The sequence below is a fragment of the Sorex fumeus genome, unplaced genomic scaffold (assembly GCF_029834395.1).
Source record: "Sorex fumeus unplaced genomic scaffold, SorFum_2.1 ptg000037l, whole genome shotgun sequence".
Classification (NCBI taxonomy): Eukaryota; Metazoa; Chordata; class Mammalia; order Eulipotyphla; family Soricidae; genus Sorex; species Sorex fumeus.
Window position 1 is genome coordinate 50,242,214 of NW_026606094.1, and position 18,844 is coordinate 50,261,057.

An 18,844-nucleotide genomic window follows, 5' to 3' on the forward strand; every position below is an offset into this window, starting at 1 on the left:
CGTAGGGTGTGTTTGTGTGTGTGTGTGTGTGTGTGTGTGCGTGTGTCTGTGTGTCTGTGTGTTTAGGATATGTGCGTTTGGGACAAGGTGGGGAGAGTATAAATGCAAACAGAGAGATAGGAACATACAAGTTCTTCCACAAAATAAACTACACTATGTGTATGTATCCAACAGTAAACTGCTATGCATTACTATAAAGACAAGAGATACGACTAGGGAGACATGAGACCAATATATGAAAAATCTGGGGGGATCTTTTGCCACTTTCAATGTTCACATATATTCTATAACCTCTAGAGGGTGGATGCTTAATGGCATTTCACATTTCCTGAGTGCTTTCTAGGCCCTATCTTCAATAGTGTCCATTGTTGACTATAACAAATAACAAAAGTTAGACCTACTACAACAAAAGTAGGTAGCCTGAGGCATGTTTCTTGCATTCCAAATTGAGGATACCAACTTATACATTTTCCTCTTTATTCCATCTCCCCATTATTTCAAAGATCAACTTAAAAAATTCTGAATTTTCAGTATTATATTGTCTTTGGGTTCATTTCTCATCTGCACTAATTTCAAAACTAATGGGAGTTGAGACACAGTAAGTCCTTTCCTCTTAGTATATAGACCTGTGATCCAGAGATGTGAGAGGGACTAACAGACCCAAAAGAACAAACCCAGTTTGCTTCCGAGCCAGGGCTTCAGTCCAGGTTTCTCAAGGTTTGCCTAATGAACTGAAGAAACACATTTGGCAGAGGTCCCAGGAACTAAGTTAAAAAATAATTTAATGCTTCCACATTTCTCTTTGCTCAAAGTAGTCTTCATCTTTCCCCCCATGGTTAATCTCTAGTCACTTTTTCTTATGTCAATAAAGTTTCTATAATTTCCCATTAACAGCAGGAAGTATATTTTAAGTCTAAATAAAGTCCCAATAGAAATAGAGAAAATCCAAAACAATTCTTCAAAGCATAATTGACTAAATTTATTACACTACTTCCACTACCCAGCTGTCGCCACACTCCAGAACACTTTCCGGACACGTGCGGCCGCAAAGCGGCCGCATGACACATCATAAGACACTAAATACCCATCTTCCGGAATTGTCGTACCATATTTGATAGGGTTCAAATATGGTAACACCTACAAGGGTGATTAGAGGTCGCCCCAAAAGCCTCTATCCCTCTCGGAAAGACTGGCAAGCTACCGAGAGTATTCCGCCCGCATGGAAGAGCCTGGCAAGCTATCCGTTGTGTATTCGATATGTCAAAACCAGTAACTACAACTGGTCTTATTCACCTGAACCTGAAGGCTTCACCGACATGGCAGCACTAAGAAGGATGAGAAAGGAGAGGCCGACAAAATCTCAAGGCCGACCTAGGCTGCCACAACAAAGGAAGACAAAAATGATCGTCTGTACTTTCAATGCACATACGCTAGCATCAGATGCATCCATCGAGGACCTGATGGTACAAGCGCGAATGATCAAGTACGACATCATTGGTCTGACCGAGACAAGAAGGCACGAATCTCACCATGCCGTTTTCGACACTGGAGAAGAACTGTTCCTCGGAACATGCGATAAAAGAGGTGTTGGAGGCGTCGGTGTCCTTGTCAACACAAACTTGGCCAAGAGCATTGATTCATTCGAATGCCTAACAACCCGAATCGGGCATTTACATTTGAATAGATGTGGCTCACTGCCTGCAGTTTCTATCTTCGTTGTCTACGCACCAACATCTCATTATGATGAAAGAGAAATCGAGAAGTTCTACATGGAGCTAGAGAAGTTCTATAAAGAAGACCACACCTTCTACAAGATCATTGTGGGTGATTTTAATGCCAAGATAGGACCGAGAAGATCAGCTGAAGAACTTCATATTGGGACACATGGCCTACAATGGAACAAACAGGGTGAGAAACTGTCTGAGTTCATCATGTCGACCAAGACCATTCATGGTAACTCACAGTTCCAGAAGGCAGAATCTAAACGATGGACATGGGAGTCTCCCGGTGGACGATTCCACAACGAAATAGACCACATCATATTCAATCGACGGTTTTGCCTAACTGATGTCGCTGTTGTCTCAAAATTTCGAACGGGATCAGACCACCGTCTCCTTCGTGCAAAATTCTACTTCACAGAGCGGGGAGAAAGGGCTGCAAAGTTCAAAAAGAGAACTCCCAGAATGACCACCAACTGGGAACTCTTTGATACTATTGCGGCAACATGGGAAGATGCCATTGTTGACAACATTGACGAGGAATACGATCGACTGGTTCAGCACCTCCATGAATGTGCGAGGAACACCAAGAGAGAGATAGCCACAAAAAGTCGCCTATGTTCGAAAACTCTTGAGCTAATTCGCCAGCGTGGTTTGGCGCATGCCTCAGGCAACCACAAGCTAACATCCGAGCTCGCAAAGCAGTACAGAGATGCGATCAAGGAAGACCTTAAAGAGAGAAGAGCAGAAGTACTGGTAGATGTGGCAGAAGCCGGGAAAAGTATTCGTAACGCCCGCCTGTCCTTCGCCAACTACAAGACCGAGATGACTGCCCTTCGACGTCCTGATGGATCCATCACATCCTCCAGAAAGGCAATGGAGAAGATTATCCATGACTTCTACTCAAATCTCTTCGATAGCCATGTCCACTTGCCGACACACCAAATTCCACAGGATGGATATGTCGTTCCCAACGTTCTCCCTTCTGAAATCCGACACACCATTTCATCAGTAAAGAAACAAACAGCACCCGGCCCAAACAAGGTTAGACCTGAACACCTGAAGAACCTGCCGTCAGTATTCATCAATACACTGGCTCGGCTCTTCACTCGCTACCTGTCTGAATGCAAGGTTCCGTCCCAATGGAAAACCAGCAGGACCGTACTACTGTTCAAGAAGGGAGACATCCATGACATTGGCAACTATCGCCTGATCTGCCTATTGTCTGTCGTCTACAAGATGTTCACTAGAGTCATCCTGAATAGGATTGGCAGAACACTAGATGAAGGACAACCAATCGAGCAAGCTGGGTTCCGCAAAGGATTCAGCACCATCGACCATATCCACAAGATAACCAAGCTCATTGAGGTTTCTCAGGAGTTCAAGATGCCGCTCTGTTTAACGTTCATAGATTTAAAGAAGGCCTTTGATTCTGTTGAGACGGAAGCGGTCATTGAAGCCCTAGCCAATCAGGGCATTCAAGCCCAATACATCAGGATCCTCCGTGAGCTGTATTGCGGATTCACCATTATACCAGGATCTCACCATTCTACAAAGAAGTGATCGTTGACGTCAAGAGAGGGGTGCGGCAGGGTGATACCATTTCACCGAAACTCTTCAGTGCCACCCTCGAGAACATCATGCGACGACTGGAATGGGAAGGAATGGGAGTGAAGATAGATGGTCGGCAACTACACCACCTCCGCTTTGCTGATGACATTGTTTTAATAACACCAAACATCAGCCAAGCAGCACAAATGCTGGCCTACTTTGACCGTGAGTGTGGAAAGGTAGGACTACAGCTGAATCTTACGAAGACAATGTTTATGAGAAACAGCCTCGTTCCTGATGCCCCATTCGCTCTCAATGGAACGACCATCTCCGAATGCAACAGCTATGTGTACCTAGGTCGAGAGGTCAACATGACAAATGACCTGGCATCTGAGCTGCACAGGAGGAAGAGAGCGGCTTGGAATGCCTTCAAGAACGTCGAAGAAATAGCTAAGAGGACGAAGAACCTCCGGCTCCGGGCACATCTCTTTGATTCCACTGTTCTTCCTGCATTAACATATGCCTCAGAGACCTGGGCCCTAAGCAAACAAGATGAGAATGCTATTCAGGTCTCCCAAAGAAGAATAGAAAGAGCTATGCTTGGAATATCATGTTTCACTCAAATGAGAGAAAGAATCCGGAGTTCTGACATCTGTCGACGATCAAGAATCAGGGACGCTGTCTCATTTGCCAAGGTGTCGAAAATCAGATGGGCTGGTCACGTAATGAGATTTAAAGACAACCGCTGGACTAGAGCTGTTACCGACTGGATTCCACGGGATGTCAAAAGACCGCGTGGCCGCCCACCTACCAGATGGTCAGACTTCTTCGTCAAGATCATGAACAATCGGTTTGAGGCTCTTCATGTTCCCGGAGCGAACAGATGCCATTGGGCTACACTAGCACGCGTCAGGGACAAATGGAGACGTTATTGGCGCCCGCTCGAGCAAATCGCCGACTAATGGGAACTTAAATGATTAAGTGATTATTTTTTATAGCTTCATTTATCAAGTGGTGCTCATACATAGTTGTCAAAGATAGACCCCTATGAAGACTGAGAAGTCTTTCATTTTTCCATTCTTTTAAAAGATAAACATTCATTCATGTTATTTTTTGTTTTGTTTTATTTTGGGGGAGCCACACCCAGCAGTGCTCAGGGATTACTCCTGTTTCTATACTCATCAATCCTGGTAAAGCTCAGGGAACCATCTATGGTACTGGGAACTGAACCTGGGTTGGTCACATGCAAAGTGCCCTATTGCTCTGGACCCAATTCTTGTTATATTAGACTAGCTTTTGTGGGTGTTTTTTCCTATCTCTCTGGTGTTACACATTCCTTCATTTAAAGATTTTGATAAGGTTATGATTGCTTGATCATCCCCTATAACTTAAATGAATTGTTTCTACATCTTAGAAGAAGAAAACAGAAACCTACCTTTATTCAGCTATGAAGAGATGGAAGTTATTTTTATTATTATTATTTTTAATAATGTAGGAGTATTGCTAAGGAAGAGTTATTATTAAAACCCATCTATAAGTTAGATAATCACTGTCTGTCACTGTCATTGTCCTCCCGTTGTTCATTGATTTGCTCGAGCAAGCCCAGTAATGTCTCCATTGGAGACTTTGTTGTTACTGTGTTTGGCATATCGAATATATCACGGGTAGCTTGCCAGGCTCTGCTGTGCGGGCGAGATACTCTTGGTAGCTTGCTGGGCTAAAATTTGCATTTCTACTAATAAATTGGGGGGGGGGGTCATAGAATATTTTAAATACTCAATTCATTCACATTTCAGAACAGTTCAAATATTATATGCAGACATAGATTAATCTTGGTGGCTTTCTAAACTCATGTAGGTCACAAATTACTCCTGGCTCACACTCAGGAATCGCTCCTGGCAGAGCTCTGGATATGATATACTGTGGAAGGCAAGAATTTTATCCACCATACCATTTCTCAAGCCAGCAGGTCACATCCTTTGTGTGTATGTCTGTGGCAAGAAGTGGGGAGTAATTTGGTCCCATACAGAGATGCTAGGGACTATATGAGGTCCTGTTCTCAGGCATGATTCTTGGCCATACCAATAATCAAATTTGGATCTTCAGGATAATACAAACTAAAAGGAAATGTTTTTAATGTTAGTATAATTTGCTTCCTAATATGCTGTTCAATAAAAAAAAATCAGTAACCCCCATGCCATGTCACAAACATGAATCTTTGCCAGGTGACTTCAACTATCTGGTCTTATTTTCTTCATCTGTAAAACAGAACACTAAGACAGCAAGACATTCATGGTACTCTCACAAAACTACAAAGCTAGTTAAATTAATCTCAGGGATATTTATAAATGTAAAAGAAAGCTTTGAGATAATGACATAATATCTTCTATTTTTAAATGAGGTAATTAAGGTCCAAAACGTGGAGAACTGTCCAAGGTCAGGTTAAAGATAAAGTTTCCCAGTAGGAAAGCTGCATCTGAAGCACCATAATCAACCAATTAGCACCCTGCTGATTTACTCAGTCTCTTCCTCCTTTCCAAGAACTGTTTCTCAAAGGAAATTATCAAACACAGTACCTCAGATTCTAAGAAATGAAAACAGTCAAGACATTCTCTAGGGGCCAGAGTGATAGTACAGTGGGTAGGACATTTGCCTTGTAGGCGGCATCCCATATGACTCTCCAGCACTGCCAGGAGTAATTCCTAAGTGCAGAATCATGAGTAACACTTGAGCATCACCAGGTATGATCCAAAAACCAAAAAGAATACGATGAAAAGAAAAAAATAAAGAAATCTCCAAAAGGCTTTTATCCCCAATATTAACACAATATATTACGTTTCCACAAAGTAAACCACAAAATTTAAAGAGCTCACAAAGGGTGGCGTAGGTCTTAATCCTCTGCTTAAAGTTCTGCTTAAAACTAAGGTGGGATGGTGCTATTTCTACTACAAAAATAACCATGCAGGGTCAGAGCCTGCACAGCGGGTAGGGCATTTGCCTGCATGCTGTGAAGGTTCAATCTTTTGCATCCATATAGCCCCCTGAGCACTGCCAGTAGTAATTCCTGAGCACAGAGATAGGAGGAATCCCTGAGCATCATTGGTGTGGCCCATAAACAAAAGCAAAAAATAACCATGCAGGCTCTTTAAAACCATGTTCTCCTTTGAACATGTTCTCCTCTGAACATATATCTATGTATCATTGCTTGCTTGCTTCTTCCACTCTGGAAAAGCCCATGTTCTCTCTTGAACATGTTCTTCCTTATTTTTTCTCTCCCCTCATGTCTTTCTAAGTGTTATATTCGATATAAACTATCTTACTTCACTTTTTTTTAAAAGCAGCCAATAACAAGAAACTGATTGGCATTTCGAAAAATACAGACCTCAAAAAAATTGGCAAGGCAAGAAATAATAATGAACTAGAAGAATGGAAACAGAAAATAAATAATAGATTGCCGTTGTTAAAGCAGAGTAATTAAAATAATCCTTGCTGCACAGATTATAGTCACCTTTGATTTTATTTAGGCTACTGTATGTAACTTTTAAATGTAAATTTATAGCTTGCATATGAATTTTAATCTCTTGTTTTTATGATAGGTATTCCTCTTTAAAAAGTGAGATAAGAAAGGAACACCCTTCCCAGTAAAAGGTCTCAATCAACTAGTATCATAAAACTCTATTACTTCAATTGCAGAGATGTTACTTATATAGGACTGTTTTCCTTAAATTATAGTTTAAAATTACACTTTGTAATGAGATCTAATAATAAAATATGGTGGATCTTTTAAAGAATGACATTAACACTTTATGGAAGAACTTTAGGAATATTACTGCTATTAATTCAAATATGCTTTATATGTAAAACATATTCTGGATTGGAAGACTTAGTTCCCTCCCCCAAAGTGAAAATCTCATCAATAAATCCACATTTTAGAAATATATTTCATACTTATGAAATAATAGTTTTCATTCGTATAATTATAATTTTGTTTTTAAATTGTATAATATTATAGCTATATTGTATAAATATTTACACATGCTATTTTATAATTTCATATGTAATTTTTTACATTTTATGGTGAAATAATATATTGGGATAAATATATTATCTATTTTCCTACACTTGGCTGCAGCTTACACTTATTTTATGGCAGTGAGCTGGGGTAAACTTAGAATTTGGGTGGGAATTGCATTAAACCTAGATAGTGGTTTCGGTAGAACAGACATTTTGCATTAATTCTTACAGACTACGAACATGAAATAATTTTCCATTTTCTTATTTCTTCTCCTATTTCTTTCATGGCTATCATGTCTTCTACATAGGTTATCATGTCACCTTCAAATATGATAGTTTGACTTCCAATTTGGATCACTTTGATTTTTTTCATCTAATTGCTGTCCCAAAGACTTCCAAGAATACATCACACAGTTGTGATGAAAGAAGATAACACTGAACAGGGGACACCATTCTAAAAATTAGAATGAACATTGCTAAAATCTGAATGGAAGCACAAAACCCAACAAATAGCAAAGCCATTGTGAAGATGATTTAGGAGGTATCACATTTCCTAACTTTATACTACTGAGCTACAGTAATGAAAATAGCATAGTGTTAGAGTAAGGATAGAATGACAAGACCAGTAGATTAGAATTGAGACCCCAGTTATAACTCCTCAGATATGTGCAGTTAATCTATGACGAAGGAACTGGGTGCCTGGAGTGAAATAGACGCTACTTTAGCAATGGATGCTGGTTAAATTGATAGCCACTTTCAGCAAAACAAAACTGATCCATTTCTCACACCAACACAATTAACTCAAAGTCGTTAAAGACCTAGAGATTAGATCAGAAACCATAGAAACAATGCAATGTCTAGAGACAAAATCTGGACATCAATGACATCATCAAAGATTCCAATGGCAAAGGTAAAAAGTTTATCTATTTTTGTTACAAAATGGAAACGTTTTGCCATGGCAAAGTAACTTGGGCTAAAATGAAAAGACATCTAGATAACCAGATGAAGATATCTGAAATTAATCAAATAAAGATCTATAACATTCAAAATCTATAAAACTCTAATGAAATTCAGTGGTGAAAAACAAAACAAAAACTCCCCACAGCAACCCCATAAAACAGGGAAAAGGGATGAATAATCACTTCACAAAGAAGACATGGACGGGAAATAAACACATGAAAAGGTTCTCATTAGCACTAAGTATCAGGAAAGCAGAAATCCAAAAAACAATGAGGTTTCAACTCACACCAGTGAAAATGGCATATATCAAAACCCTGAAAGCAACAAAGAGTGGGGATATTTGTTGGAACTCATTCACTTCTAATGAGACTATCACCTGGTTCAGCCTCAATGTGAAACAGTATGGAGAGTTTTCAAAATAGCAAGAATGGAGCTCCACTTTTATCTAGCAATCCACTTCTAGATATCTAACCACCAAACACAAAAACATTAATTTAAATATATATGTATTCAATATGCCAAAAACAGTAACAACAAGTCTCACACTGGAGACATTACTGGTGCCCACTGGAGCAAATCTTGAACAATGGGAGGACAGTGCTACAGTGCTATATATATATATATATATATATATATATATATTGCTACATACACACACACACACACACACACACATATGCGCCTATGTTCTTTGTAGTTCTTAGTACAATAGCCAGGTAATACAAACAACCTAAATGTTCAAAAATATAAATGGATAAAGAAGCTGTAGTACATATACATAATGTAATACTATGTAGCACTAGAAAAAAATGGTCATACAATTCATGGCAATGTGGATGGAATTGGAGGATAACATACTGAGAGAAATTCGCTAGAGGCAGAAGAACAAATACATAATGATCTCATTCATCTGTTATATAAAGAAAAAAAGGGTATAAACAATAGAAATCAATAATCAACCTTGGATACTACAATACAGATGTGAGGAGTGTCAGTATGGGGTGAGGGGAATGAATAGACTACCAGGATGTAACATGAAAACATAGTGGAAGGTCTTGAGCATATCGGTGTTGCTGAGGGTATTAATGGTCTGCACCAAATCATATCTTTTAATCAAGCAAATAATGGAAACAGGGGTAGAAAGGAATGCAAGTTGGAATAGAGTGGATAAAGAGGAGGGGAAGGTCCTTCAGCAGTGAGTGTAAGCAGTAATTCTGTACGTCAAGAAACTGGAACATTATTGTAATCATCATCTAAACTACAAAAGAAAAAATATAAAAAGATCGTAAGATGTAAAAATGTGGATGGAGTGACAGTACAGTAAGAAAGGAGCCTGCATACAACTGATCTGAGCTCTATCCTGGGCACCCTCCACACCTTCATATAGTCAGTGATCACTGAGGGGCCTAAATGATAGGACAGTGGGCAGGACACAATTCTTACATGTGCTCATCAGGGTTTAATCCCCGGCATTCCATATGGTCTCCCGAGCACTGCCATGAGTAATTCCTGAGTGGAGCGCCAAGAGTAACACCTGAGCACTGCCTGAAGTGGGTCCTCCCTATTCCCCCCGCATAAAAGAAGACCCTGAATGCAGAGTGCAGAGTGCAGAGCACTCTCAGCATAGCTGGCTGTGACCCAAAAACCAAACATAAAAACAAATTTAAGATGTGTCCATATGTTATAAAGGATGCACATACAGTCCATATACAAATATACATAATTAGTTAATAATTTCCATGAAATAAAAGTTTATGTATGGTGAAAAAATTCTGTGATGTTACACATTAGCATAATGTCAGCAGTGATAATAAAAACACACTGACATTTACCAGGTTCTCTCTTGAGTGAACTGAATAATTTAAGGCCTCTTAAAGTGATGGCCCATTATCTTATATCTCCACTGGATCACTCAGAAAGGATAGAATTTTTAGATAATTTAGTTCTACCCTCTTTTTTTTCTTATATGAGAGAACTCAGGTTCAAGAATGAAGTAAATTTCCCAAGACATAGAATAAGCCCTTCTCATTAGACTTAAATTACAGAAATATAGATACCAATACAAGATTTATGAAAGGTTTTTGATGTCCTCTGGTCCCACAAAGAAATCCTACAGCACCTTTTGTGGGAAATGACTGTCTTTGAAGACTTTCCACAGTAAAACTGTGGTGTGAGAAGCATGCTTGAATTTTGTTTAGGTGAAGAGCAAGAAAGTAATGCAGCCCAAGAAAGAGATGAAGAAGCAAGAGAACCTTAAAAATCAACACAAGGAAGGCAGAAAAATAAAGCTCTCAATTTTCAACAACCCTGGCCTGCTGACCCTTGGGTCATCAAGTTGGAATTATCTGTGAACTAATGTAAGATCCTCCTTTTCAGGTTCTTTTCACTTTGGGTGGGGGAAGCAGTTCATAGAATTAAATAGCAGCAATACTCAGACTCAGTAAGACAAAAAACTGGTTTTTATGAGAAGCTGGCAAGACAGGAACTTTAGCATATATATAAAAATAACTGGTAGGTTAGGGAGATTAACCAGATAGAAAGAACAGGAAGTATCATGAAGGCAGAGTCCAGGTCTGTGCAGATTATAGAATCTGATTAGTGATTAAAAATTATTAATTTTAATTAATTATACATTCTTCATATAAGTAACATAATTTATAGAAATATATACTTTTATTTCATGGCAAATATTAATTTGTATACAACTAATTGTATACTTAAAACAACCAAAATTATAAAAATTACTAAAATATAGAATCTTGTTCACTATACTTATACTTTTATTTCTTGACAAACATTAACTAATATATTTTCGCAGGTCTGTACAAAGAAAGCAGAAGGAGGAAGCAGAAGGGAGTGATCTGGCAATGTGCAATTCACCTACTTCACAAGGATGCCAATGCTGAAGAAATAGTGCGATTTAATCGTGCAATATTTAATCAGTGCCTTCTAAAGCAGAAGGTAGATGAAAACTCCCAGGATGATGATGACTGACTCCTTTTTTACACGCTGTGACAATCGCAGCATAAGCATTGTATACCAGGTACCTTTGTGGAAGTAGTAAGTTTTGTCCATCACCGCTCAGTTCTTCAGAACTATCCAAATCCAGCACCATGATATACCCATGGCTATCCCCTTCTTTCTCTCTACAAGTGACGGTTCTCAACCTCATCCCCTTCTCACCTCAGCCTTCTATTTCTCCTCATTTCTCTTCTATTTTTTTATTTATTGAATCACCGTGAGAACAGTCACAAAGCCTTTATTTCTCCTCTTTCAAGTTATTCAACCTTTCTTGGTTTCTGCCTTTAACCAATATTCTACAATCCTTTTTTCCCTCCAGTTGCCATCTGAGTGCTTCAGAGTTCTTTTAAGACTGATTTCTTTCTCCATCAGGTAACAGAACGCTTTTCACTATGAACCTAGCTCAGCCCCATCTCCTTCAACCTTTGACTGTATTTGCTTCCCTTCTTGAAGTCTCTCCCTTTCATTCTCAGTAAACAATTTTTATTTGCATGTTTTCCATATTCTTTGCCACTTCATCCTTTTGTGCCCATATCTCAAATATCAATGACCCAACATTTCCAACCTCAGTCACATTTTTTCTACATTTTATTCATTTTTGTTCCAGGGCCTCACCCACCAATGCTCAGGGCTTGTTACTGGCTTTGCACTCAAGGATCATTCCTGGAGGTGCTCAGGAGACCAATTGGGATGCCAGGAATTGAACTCATTCAACCACATGCAAGGCAAGCCCCTATCCACTGTACTATTGCTTTGGCCCCATATTTTTCTACATTTTAGTTGCTTTTTCTCTTACACTGTTTGAACCAACAGCTGTATACCAGTGACTTCCAAAATTAAACACCCCTCCAGAAATTACCATAGGGAGATGAAAGTGTGCATCTGGTGCTCTGAAGAGGTGTTTAAGTTTCCGTTGCCCTACTATAATCTTCACCAGGGATGTCACACAGGCACTTAAAATTTAGCACATCTAAAATTAAACTTCTGTCTTTTCCCCCAAATGGACTCCTGTGGTTGCTATGTTAATTATCACTATAAAATCCACTGAGTGATCTAGGTTGAAAACTTGACTTTTATTGTCTTCGGTTTTCAAGTTCTCTCCATTCTACCTCCTAAAAAGCTATTCAACAATTTCCATTCCATATTCATAACAAAGACTAATTTAGGACAGAGGCATCATGAATCCTTATCTGCCCACTCTAATCTTTGACACTATGGTCAGATCTAGAATAAACACAAATCTTATACCACAATTCTACTTCAAATGCTTTGTTTTCACTTACAGAGAAATTAAAAACTTAGCCAAAAAAAAAAACAAAACAGTTTTCACATTCTGGTCCTCTTTCCAAAATCATTTGTTCAAATAATACAAAACTATACTCTGACAATTTTAGATGCAGGGTTTTTTATTTAATACATGTAAAGGCTTGTGGCCAGAGTGATAACACAGTGGGCAGGGTGTTTGCCTTGCACATGACCAACCTGGATTTGTCGTGGCACCCCATATATTCCCCAAGTCCCACCAGAAATGATCCCTGAGTGCAGGGCCAAGAGCAAGGCCTGAACATCACTGGGTGTGGCCCAAAAACTAAATAAAAACAAAATCCATGTAAAGGCTTTGAGAAGTTTCCTTCCACTTGAAATTCCCTCCACTCCTTTGTCCTCTTCACCAACTTACACCTTGTTTCAAAAGATTTTCCCTTTTGGAAAGTCAGACCAGAGATGTGACCAGATAAGGAGCTTGCATTGCATGGTTCCCCTACTGACCCATCTGATCCCCCAATACTGTAAAAGTTCTCCCAAGTACTGCCATGGATCACTACAGAGCAGTCAGGAAAAGTCCATGGACCGTTCCAGTCCTCTCTAACTCAACACCCCTGCCATTCCTGCTTCCCTGAAGAATTAACTGCCCTATATTGGTGGCGCCCTCTACTCCTACTAATCTGCATAGAGCTAATTAAATATGAATCTCTTGCACTAAACTGCAAATTGCTTAAAAGCTGGGATGCTAATGGTTTCTCTTCTTTTCATACTCGACATAATACCTGAAACACAGTAGGCACTTAATAAATAAATATGTGGGACAAGGGTAATAGTTATGCACATCAATTTTTAAGCACTTTATGTATAAAGCCCTTAAAATTATCTCATCCCCACAAAAATACAATGAGGGGATACCAATCCATTTTCAAGTGAGAAAATAAGCTGAAAACAATGATGTAATTTGTCCAAAGTCAACAAGCAGCAAATTCGGGTCTGTTTTTGCCTCTTCAGCTCCTGTTTTTCATCACTCCACTCTACTCTTGGAAGAAGGAACATTAATGGACTCTGTTTCTATTAAACACAATCTTTCCAATCAGATTCAGATACTGTGTTTGTCCCAAATCTATTATCATCACAGTACTTGTGGATGACAAACCTGGCAATTGCTGAAGGACTCCTGGAAGATATCAGGGTTCCAACCAATCAGAAAAGTGGAGACCATCTATCACAATGAACAACTAATCCCCAGCTTTGAACACACTACACCAGAAATACATAAAAAGACTTAAGTACTCTTAGGTTTTAGATATTTTTTACTCATACCCTATTCTGGGAACAGAAAAGTGTGTGTGAGATCATGATGATGGAAAGTGAGGAAATGGATTTTAATGTGTATGCTGGGAAAGAAGCCGTAATGCTTTACTCCCATTTCTTGTACAAATTCTCTCACAATCTACAATGAGAAGCCTTTTTACTCTTAGATCTATAGTCTCTGGAATAACAATGCACCATTATGTATATAGTTAGAGGTCCAGCACTGAGCAAATTTACCTTGTGTCTCTCAGTTCTATACTGTATTATACTCAGCTGTCTTACTCCATTGCCCTTTCTAATCCAGGTAGTTTCTGTTAAATTCTAAAATTGAGTGCTTCGATTTTCTCTAAGTCTAATAATATTTTTTAAGATTTATGCAATAATGCCCTACACACGGCTAAGCCAGGTTGGATTCCCAACCCCAAGTCCTGCCGGCATGGTTATGTGTGGTCCAAAACTCAAATAATATCCTGTTTTCTGGTTACTAACACTTCCATGACTATTAAATGAAACCAGAGTAATGCTTAGCCTGATTTATAAATTCAATTTTCTCAACTCACAATGTACAATGAATTTGGTTCATTGTTTCTCAAAGAATGATGGAAGAAACCAAAATATTAGAGATACTCCAAAGGTATTTAAAAGAAAGCAGATGGGAAAAAACAGGCTAGGAATTCACATTTAACAAGACCCCAGATGATCCTACTAAACACAAAAGTCTGATAAATACCAGGTTATAACAAAGCTTCTCCAACTTCAATGTACATATGAATCACTTGGGGATCCTGTTGAAATGCATATTCAAATTCAGTGGATCTATGTGGCAGGTTGAGATTGAGATTTTGCACATCTAACAAGCTCTCAGGGGAAACCAATATTACTGGGCCATGGATCACATTTGAGTGGCAATGGCTTGAATGATTGAACCCCACTGGAACCAATTAACTTTGATTTGTTCTCGGACCACAATTTTCATTTCCCAGTTTCATGGAATATTCCAGAAATTCCAACTGCCTAGTATTAATGCAAAGTCACCTGAACCACTTGAAATAAATTTGAAAAACATTATGTAGTACAGGGAAAGCAGTAGCACCTTTTTTTTTTTGAGATACAAAACACATATGTTTAGCATGTGAAAGAATGGTTCATCATTACTACTTGAGTTCTGTTTACTGTACGAAGTGTTTTATTATCTCTAATCCATATCACAGCCCCATGGTTGTATATTCTTTCTGCAAATGAAATGAGAGTTAAACTTGACAGGGCTACATAATTTGTAAAGTACTGCAGCTAGGGTTATAATCAAATTCCATTAGAATGCAGTCTTTCTGCCCTCTGCATATTCCTCACAGGGTCAGATATGATTTGATACTAAAAAATAAAAAATGACAGCTTGGGAGAAAAGTTTCTCCTCTATCAGCTTTTAAGACTCTGCTGAGGCAGACTATGGAAAGGGAAAGACAGTAAGTACCTTAAGTCATGATCATTACAGGCATGCTCATGAACAAAAGTAAGCAGATAACATCCCTTTTCATGGTCCTTACACATGACAGTGAAGATAGAATAAAAAGGACATTAATGGCCAGTGCACTGATCCTAAATGTTGCCACTACCTTCAGGCTTCTAGTGTGGGGGTTTAGCCAGCCAACAGAGGAAATATTCTTCCTGATCGGTGGATCTATTTACTTCCCCACCTTCTACATTAGCACGGTAGCACAGTCCTCCCTTGTTCATCGATTTGCTCAAGCAGGCCCAGTAACATGTCCAACGTGAGACTTGTTGTTACTGTGTTTGTCATATCAAATACGTCACGGGTAGCTTGCCAGGCTTTGCCATGCGGGCGAGGTACTCTTGGTAGCTTGCCGGGCTCTCCCAGAGGGGCAGAGGAATCGAACCCGGCTCGGCCAGGCTGCCTGCGCACAAGGCAAACGTGCTACCACTGTCTATCGCTCCTTCTACATTAGGGTTTCATAAACTAGTTGTTCACATCAACACATAGGTACCCTACCACGTCATTTCACAGCTGCCACACCTCTCTGCCACTGACAGAACTGCACCCGGAAACAAAAGTCAACTACATTGAACTTAAACGATTTTGAAGACTTTCTTCTCAGTAACACACTTTTCTAATATTTGTAGGTTGAAATGGAAAGAAAGGCATTCAGAGAAAACAGTAAGATAGTAGTCTGTGCACCAAATGGAAGAAATACAGCTATAAAACAATCTGCCCACATGCTGAGCAATCTGTTTAATGACCCATGAGTGGGTCAGCTTGTGAACTCAGGGCACTCCACTATTTAAATAGTACTATTTACCCCAATAATGCAAAAGATATAACTAGAAAGCACATCTGCAGTTAAATATATACGAGACAACCTAAAACCAAACTGATATTTAAGCTAGAAGAATTTGAAATGAACACTGTCCCTATCAATCATGATGTTTCACAGAAGCAGAAACCTAAAACGAAATTGATTTGAAAACCCTCTTAAAAGTAATTTTAATGTGTGTGGTAATTTTAATGTGTGTGTGTGTGTGTGTGTGTGTGTGTGTGTGTGTGTGTGTGCGCGCACGCTCGCTTCAAATATAAGGTAAAGAACTGACCTGAGCCTGGAACATTGATGTATTAATAAGTATTTCTGCTTCACTTTGCAAGCCCACAAACAAGGTCACTAGAAAGATCTAAACCAAAGGTTCACAGGAACCTGAGTTATATTTTTTTTTCTGGAGACTTGCCTGACATATTTGAACAAGAACATGTTTGCAATGAGTCATAATTTATAGATCTTAATGGTCAATGCCTTATATGCCCTTCTTCCTACATTAATATCATTTACATGTTTGCAATGAGTCATAATATATATACTTTAATGGTCAATGCCTTATATGCCCTTCTTCCTATAGTCAATATCATTTTTAAACCAATTGGTGACCTGTTTTTCAAGCCCTGATCATTTTTTTTTATCAAGTTACCATACCTCAGTTACTAAAATTGCCACTCAGTACTCTTTGCTTCTGGGGTGTGCGTGTGTGTGTGTGTGTGTGTGTGTGTGTGTGTGTGTGTGTGCGATCTAAATACAGCAGAGAATCTAATTCCCACTCAAAATAATCTCTCTCTCCCCAACCAGGCACTTCCTGCCTTTCACCAGCAAAAGGACTCCGTACTTTTAAAGCCCCCAAAGAGAAGCTGAGGGACCAAGGAATTGGGAGGTGTGAGCGGACAAAAAGGACAGTGGCAGAGGTTAATGGGGAGGCGCTCAGGGTAGAGCCTGGTTTAATAACAGGATACGTTCGTTTCTGGAGGAAGCAAGAGCTGCAATAACCCCAAGGCAGGAAAGGCGGAGTCAGCAGCACCCAAAGGAAACGGGCACGCCAGGCTTTGCAGGGACCTGGCCTGCCGAAGGACTGCTACTTCAGTTAGGTGCACACCTGGTCCAAGGGGAACCGCACGCAGGCCTCGGGGCGCTAGTAGATGTATAGGGGCGCCCCTCAGCTTCCAGTCGTCGCCGCCAGAGATGGGCAATAAGACTATGGGGGACAGCTGACACCCGGCGCCGCGGCGGCAGGTGAACTTGTCAACAAGTCCGCCAGGGACGCAAGGTCCCTGCGCATCTGGGCCCTCGGGATGGTTGGGCCGAGCCAGAGGGAAGACGAGGCGCGGTGTGGCGGGGTGGGGGTGCTCCGCTCCCGCTCCCCCCGGCTGACGCACGCTCTCGGGGTGCGCGCATCCTCCTGCCCTTCCCAGGCCCGGAGGCGGCGGTGTGTGGGGGGGGGGAAGTAAAGGAGGAATTGCGGGTGGGGGGGCTGCAGCTCTGGCGGGCCCTCCAGGGCAGGACCCCAGCGATCCGCCAACCCCTGTGCCGCTCGTCCCCAGCTGGCGGCGGCCCGGATGGTCCCCCGGGGCCGGGTGTCTCCCGCGGCAGCCCGCAGCCCGCCCGGCGCGCCCTCGCCCCGGCCCCGGAGGGCAGGTACCTCGGCGCCGCGGCCCCCAGGAGCCTCCCGGCCGCGGTCGGAGCGTCCCTCCGGCTCCCGCAGACGACGTCGGCGTCAGCAGAAGGCAGGGAAGGGGCGGGGGAGCGCGGGAGCGGCCCTTCCTGCAGCGGCCGCGGGCCGAATCGCAGCCCGCCGAGCCCGTGCGCGCCGCAGCGCAGCGCCGCGGCCAGGGGGGAGCGCCCGAGGCCCCATCGCGCCCGGTCCCGGCCGCCCCTTGGGGCCACCCTCCCCGCGGGGGCGCCGGCGCGCGGAGGACCGATCGGCCCGCAGCCTCACCTCGTTCGGAGCGGCTCCGGAACGAGGAGTGTGGGTCGCCCTCTTCCTCTTCCCTGGGGTCTTTCCTCGACCCCCATCTCCTGGGGTATCCCCCTTCGCTGTAACAGCGGCCCGGGGTGACCCCGCCCCTGCTCTCCCGCAGGTGTTCCACGTGTCCATAGCATTTGCGTCACAATGACCCGGGCCACAGGTGGGAGTCGTTGCCAACCTCCAGGCTGCTCCCGGCCCCGCGCGCCGCGCCGTAGGTGGGGACGGACGGAGGCGGTCCGCGCACCTCGGCGTCCCCAGGTTCTAGCGGTGTCCTGGCCCGGTGTGCGCTCCTCGCTTCCAGGTAGATTTCTGTGGCTCTAGGACACAGCAGTGCTGATCGCTGTGACGCCTAACAAAGTTTCTGAGGACCGTTCCTGGAAATCAAGTTGGGCTTAAAGAAAAAAAGACAGTGAAAAAGAGAACGAAAGAAAAAGACAAGCGTTATGGATCTGTATAGATCTTTACCATGACTATGTATGGTATAATATTACACTATTATGGAGTTTGGGCCACCTCGACTGAGTTCTGTGCTCAGGGATCACTCCTGGTCGGGCATCGGGAACCAAATGGGGTGCCGGGAATTGACCCGGGGTAAACCTCAGACAAGACATCCTATCGGTTATATTATCACTCTAGCCCCTAACTTGTCCTTTGTATAGACATTGTCTTTTCTTTTGTTACCAGAGATGAAATGTGTCGGAACA

At 41.6% G+C, this 18,844-nt stretch overlaps 1 protein-coding gene across 7 annotated transcripts in view; it reads right to left on the bottom strand.

The window, feature by feature from the left end:
• The window catches only part of ICA1 (islet cell autoantigen 1), a 182,982-nt gene extending 164,651 nt beyond the window's left edge, over positions 1 to 18,331 (bottom strand). For 3 of the 7 annotated variants that reach the window (XM_056118411.1, XM_056118413.1, XM_056118409.1), the window contains exon 1: positions 18,111 to 18,331. The gene's annotated coding sequence lies outside the window, so the exon portion shown is untranslated. Of the gene's footprint in view, positions 1 to 17,813; positions 18,040 to 18,110 lie in introns of those variants that run through there. The other 4 variants (XM_056118414.1, XM_056118410.1, XM_056118412.1 and 1 more) reach the window with 2 other exon arrangements.
• Between the last annotated feature and the right edge of the window lie 513 nt (positions 18,332 to 18,844).